This window comes from Lynx rufus, unplaced genomic scaffold (genome assembly GCF_022079265.1).
Source record: "Lynx rufus isolate CCGP_SWC_20201006 ecotype Redwood Valley unplaced genomic scaffold, mLynRuf1.p SCAF_3, whole genome shotgun sequence".
Classification (NCBI taxonomy): Eukaryota; Metazoa; Chordata; class Mammalia; order Carnivora; family Felidae; genus Lynx; species Lynx rufus.
In genome coordinates, this window is record NW_025814845.1 from 77,549,474 (window position 1) to 77,554,681 (window position 5,208).

A 5,208-nucleotide genomic window follows, 5' to 3' on the forward strand; every position below is an offset into this window, starting at 1 on the left:
GAAATTATGTCATACAGAGGTGTGAACACACACACACACTCAGATGTTATTTTATCATTACTCATTATACTTATAAAACAAACAGGAATGCAAGTATAGAGGAAAAACAAAAATCTTTGTGCACACTCTAACAGATTACTTACCTTCTGCCTACTCCAAAGAAAGGTTTCAAATTTTATGTTGCAATAAAAAGGGCTGGCACAAGTTTTAGACTATTGACCCATGCTGCTTCAAGATTTTAAGTGTGAAAAATAGAACATCAAAAATGGACTTCTACATGAAATACATTGTTCTATAATTTGCCTCTAGATAAACTCACAATCGAGTTTTATACGGTATAAATATATATCATTTAAATAATTCATAATAGCTAAGGGGATTGGAACAAATAAAAAGTAAGGTTGCTAGCCTTTTGAAATAGTTGCTAGAGTCTGACTGTTTTTCTTAAAAGCCAATATTGCTCATATTAATTTTTCCTTTTTCCTATGTAGTGTTCAAGAACTCATAATACTGCATACTGTTTAGCCCTTTATTTATTTATATGAGATAATTCTAGCATACATACCACCACTGGCTATAACAAATATGACAATGCAGCAAATAAAACTATGCTTCATTTATAAGTCGCAGACTAGTGCTGTGCAGTTTGTAACCGATTCCTGGAAATAATATATTTTTGTTGATTAGTTGTCTGAGTAATCTTCCGAGCTTGGGAAAAAAAATGGAAATGTAGAAGTGAATGACAAAATACTGATGATATTGTATGGTTTATACTGGTCTTAGCCACTCTATTGGATCAGGGCTTAGAAGCCACATTACGGACTATTCAGTCCACCATACAAGCTAATTAATTCTTCTATTGCAAGTCTTCTCCCCTTGGAAGCCACAAAATAAACTGGCAAATCTTCTTGGGGGCCACAATTTTAATATTCTCTAAAATGTTTTTATTTGCTGGGTGTTTGGGTGACTCAGTGTGTTGAGTCTTCGATTGTTGATTTTGGCTCAAGTGGGATTGAGCCCTGTGTCAGGCTCCATGCTGAGCATAGAGCCTGCTTAAGATTCTCTCTCTCTCTCTCTCTCTCTCTCTCTCTCTCTGCCACTCTCTCTCCCTAAAATAATATATATATGAATAAATAAGTAAACAGTAAAATAAAATATTTTATGTGCAAACCTATATATGTCATGAAAAAGAGGGAAAAATCCCAAAATTCTCTTAAAAGATTTAAAATTTACATATACAGAGAATCCCTTTTGCCAATATAGGTACACTGTATTTAGAGTACACTTAAGAATGAGTATTTGAAAACCCCAGAAGATACTTTGCTAAAAAATATGTAGGGTCAAGTCTTTCTACCACTGATAGTGACTAGGATGACAATCTTTATCTTCTCTTCTGGCAAACAAGCACTGCATGATTATATAGAAGTCTCTGCCCTCATGTGGTTATGACAAAACTAGTCTCCAGCCAAGGGTGGTTTTTCAAATAACCCTTGCTCACTCACAGACAAGAGTGTAACCTCACACAATGTACTCACAACGACGTCTTATGTGTTTTAAGAGTATAAATATACACTAATTGAATAAGAAAATATTTGAATATTGCCCTCATTTATCAAAAAGAGAGATGGTCAGTTAGAACCCTAGGGTTTGGACATGGTTTACAGATGTGTTTTCTTTTGCCCACCACCTTTCTTGCAAAAAGAGATCTTTTTTACCCATGATGATAGCGTTCTTGCAAACATGGTGAATGTTCCTAAAACCCACAAAACTTTTTGCAACAAGTGTGGCAAGCACCAACCCCACAAAGTGACAGAGTACAAAAAGGCAAAGATTCTCTTTATGCCCAGGGAAAGAGGCATTTTGACAGGAAACAGAGTGGCTACAGTGGGCAAACTAAGCCAATTTTCCAGAAACAGGCTAAAACGAAGATAAGATTGTGCTGAGGCTTGAATGTATTGAGCCACAAGTGCAGATCTAAGAGAACGCCGGCTGTTAAGAGATGCAAACATTCTGAACTGGGAGGAGACAGAAGGGCAAGGGTCAAGTAATTCAGTTCTAAGCTTCATATTTTGTTATATTATGAAGACAACAGAACCTAGAGGTTATATTCAAAAGAAGAGGAAGAGGAAGAAGGAGAAGAGAAGGAGAAGGAGAAGGAAAAGGAGAAGAAAGAGAAGGAGAGGAGAGATTTTAGATTTAAAGAAAACTCCCTTATTATTAGCTTCTCTTAAAACAGAAAAATCTGGCAACAATTTGCCCACATTCTTGTACAGTGACAATCCGCAATACACAAACAGTCAATGGTACTTCATGCAGGTTATTTGTTCTTTGGTTGGCCACAGTCTCCACCATTCCCTATTGTTTATTGCTTTTCACCTTCCTTCATGTATTTCACCTCTCTAGGCTTTGACTATCAAGACAATTAAAACAAGCACATACTAATTTACCATTCTGACTACTAAGTCATTCATTAAGTAAAGCTTTTTAGTCAAAATGACTGAACCACTTATGAATGGAAACAGGCTAACTATGATACATGCATCTCACAGTAGCATTGATCCATTGCTTGCCAAATGTCAATGTATATACATTATTTTTAATTAATGGTAGATTTCCAGGTCAAATAATTAAAGGATTAAGGAAGAGAGTAATTGCTTAGATAAATTGAAATTGATTACCTTTTCCAAGCACAGAAGCATAAGAACATTTTGGTTGGGGAAAGCCAATGTAAACAATTTAACTACCTTATGGACACAAGTGATTCAATTTTCAATTTATATGATGTCCAGCTACAAGTGAGTTTACCCATTATCACCACCCATAATCTCCACAATCTCGATTCATTTTCAAAATGACAAATATGCATAGTGTTGGTAATTTTACTGAATTCTGTTTTATATTACTTGGCTTCACAGAAATTGTGGTCCAAATGCAAATATATTTTTGCTAATTAATAAAGCCCGATGTTATTTCTCCTATAACTCTCTTATTCTTGAAAAACAAGTTCAGAAATGTTAATCATCACTATTGATTACCTACTGATTGTTTTAGTAAGTCTAATGCATCTTTTGCAAAATGTGATACAGATGACAGAAAACCAAAAACAAAAATGCAATCATCAAATGACTTTCATTTGTAATTGAATATACAGCATCCTCAAAAGCAGTTTACCCATTTCCTTACATTTTTAGAGTTTTTCCTTTGTAAAGATGTCTACTTTTAGAGGAAAAACATACTTTTGCAGTCATAAATTTTTATATATTTTCAATAGACACTCAAAGATTAGGAAGTGGAGTAGTTTTCTATGTTTAATATTCTATTAGCTTTGGACTAATTGCTTTATGTGGATATTGGATGCTAAACCCTACTTTATTTTGAATTAAAAAATAATCAGCTAAAATAATTTGAAAAGAAAAGCATGGTTTTAAATCTTATGTTTTATCAAAATGTATGTGTCTAATTCATACTAAATTAATTGCTATTAGATTATGAAATGACTTTGTAATATGCTTTTACCTGGTTACTAGTTTGGGAGATAGGAAATCTGACACTTACAGTGATCAATCATGAGATCTTGGGAAACAAACTTTTATTTTCAGGCCTCAGTTTCCTCCAATAGTGCCATTCTAACTCCAAAATTTTGATATAGATTACTCTAATTTTAATATGTGTTTCTGGAAACAAAATAGCCAATTTTTGAACAATTTATTTCACTCTTTATGGGAAATGCTATAATTATTGTAATGGTTATAATCCTCCTCTGCCCTCTTTTCACCATATAATGCTTTGTCAGAAGACCATGGAAGATGAACATCTAAGTTATTTTTAGTTAGCCATCCTGGTCCCTATTCTTGTTTTCAGATTTATTCTGAATAAATCATGTTGGATTCCTAATCAAGGGCCTTAAAAAATATGTTTTTTTTTTCTGAGCAAAGTGGACGACACAGTAAGAAAAAAGAATCAAGAAATTGGAAGTAGAAAGCTTGGGTATAGAGAAACAAATTGGGACAATTTTCCAGATGATCAAATTGTATACTTAGATGCACAAGAAAAACAAACAGAAAACAATTTCATCTTATAAGAGAATGTGCTTAGGTAGCTACTTACAAGATTAATTTTTTCATAAAATTATCTTTCCCATATTTCAAGAAGAAAAACATTACAAAATATCAATTAAAGTAAAAGGCCACAAGCTGATGGTTGCCAGAGGCGAGGTGGGTGAGGGGATGAGCAAGATGGGTGAAGGGGGGTGGGAGATACAAGCTGCCAGTTATGGAGTTAATAAGTTATGGGAATAAAAGGCACAGCCTAGGGAATATAGTCAATAATATCATAATAGCATTGTATGATGGCAGATGGTAGCCACGCCTGTGGTGAGCATACTATACCATATACAGAAGTTGAATCACCATGTTGTACACCTGAAACTAATGTAATACTGTATATCAGTTACATCCAAATTAAAAATTTAATAAATAAAAAATAAAGACCCACATGCTGAGGCAATAAAAACAGAAAAAAAAATTAGACAAACTTAAGAATATAAAACAAAAAAATATGAACAAATGGTAATACATATCCTATCATTAGTTAGGAAAACTCAACATCGATTCAATGAGGTCTATACTAAAAAATATAATCTCAATAAAATACCAAATTTTCATCCTTACAGGAAATAATTATGCTAATTCCAAATTCTAAAAATAAACTGAATAAAATAATTTTTGATCTGTACATGCATAATCTCACAAACCAACAGAAAAGACAGAATCCAAAGATAGGCATGGCAGATAAAAATGATTTAGTGGGCAAAATACTTTTGCAATGTATTTAAATCTTGCTTTAATTTTTTTATCTGTTCTTATTTTTTTAAATGCTCACTGAAGTACAGCACACACACGGAGAATTCCATGGACTATAAATTGCACAATTCAATGATATTTTACTAAGTAAAAATAGAACTATAATCCAGATGAAGATATAGAAAATTATTATCATTGTCCCAGAAGTCTCCATTTCATCCCCTCCCACTTATTAGCACCTCCTAAGGGAATTCACTACTTGGGTGTGCTTATGGTTGAGCTTTATAAAAATGAAAAAAAATAGTACATATTATTTTGTGTCTAGCTTCTTTCACTATCATTAAGTATGTGGGATTTACCACATTGCTTATAGCTATAGTTTACTTTCTAATGTTGGCATACATTT

At 33.1% G+C, this 5,208-nt stretch overlaps 1 pseudogene; it reads left to right on the plus strand.

Moving 5' to 3' along the window:
• The first annotated feature begins 1,740 nt into the window (after positions 1-1,740).
• Positions 1,741-2,059, plus strand: LOC124521000 (60S ribosomal protein L36a-like; annotated as a pseudogene).
• Positions 2,060-5,208: the final 3,149 nt, after the last annotated feature.